Genomic DNA, 867 nt, shown 5'->3' on the forward strand with positions numbered 1-867 from the left:
AGAGAGTTGTATTAAATTGAATTGAATTAAATTGAATTGAATTTATCTTTCTCTTAACACTGTAACAGAACAAGAAATGCTAAAATGTTTTTTTTCCATCCCGCCCTCGCCCATTGAGTTGAAATAGAAGTTAACCACATTATGTTTGAAAATGTTCCAGTGCTTTATGTACAATAATGTTTCAATACAATCATAGTGTTAAAAATAAAGAATTGTCATTGTCTCTCTCTCTCTCTCTCTCTCTCTTTCTTTCTCTCTCTCTCTCTCTCTCTCTATCTGTCCCTCCGGCAGCACACATTTTTCGCTCCAGCAATTTACTTGAACAAGTGAAGAAAATGCCTGTCGTTGGACTACCAACTGCTGTGGAAGCTACCTTGACAGGCCTGCCAGCTGACCACTATGTCAAGTACTGGAAAGTCACCGGAGAATGAGAAGGAGCCACAGTCACACTTCAACTGCTCAGCACAGAGAACCAACAGGCCGCCATTTGCCGAGCTAGTCAACGCAACGTAAACAAAACCCCTTCGCAGCTCAGACGTGACAGACAATGATCCCAACAATTTAACAGCAAAGAGGTATGCGTTTCTTCTGTTGATACAGCTGATCGATCATCTGCGAAATCATGCCAGCACAACATCAGGCATAATTCACACAAACACGTACGACAAAGTTCCCGACGTTAGGCACAAACAGAAAATGAGACTACACGCCGGCGAACGCATTGACAGCGAGGCAAGCTGTGTTGTGAACATTGAAGCACGTGAATCACGGAGCCACATTCCATCCAAGCTGACGGAACCTGCCTTGCAGCAATCCGTTGACTCCACATGCGTGGCCACTGACAGTGACAAGGACAGATATTTTACG

Source organism: Littorina saxatilis, linkage group LG16, assembly GCF_037325665.1.
Source record: "Littorina saxatilis isolate snail1 linkage group LG16, US_GU_Lsax_2.0, whole genome shotgun sequence".
NCBI classification, from domain to species: domain Eukaryota; kingdom Metazoa; phylum Mollusca; class Gastropoda; order Littorinimorpha; family Littorinidae; genus Littorina; species Littorina saxatilis.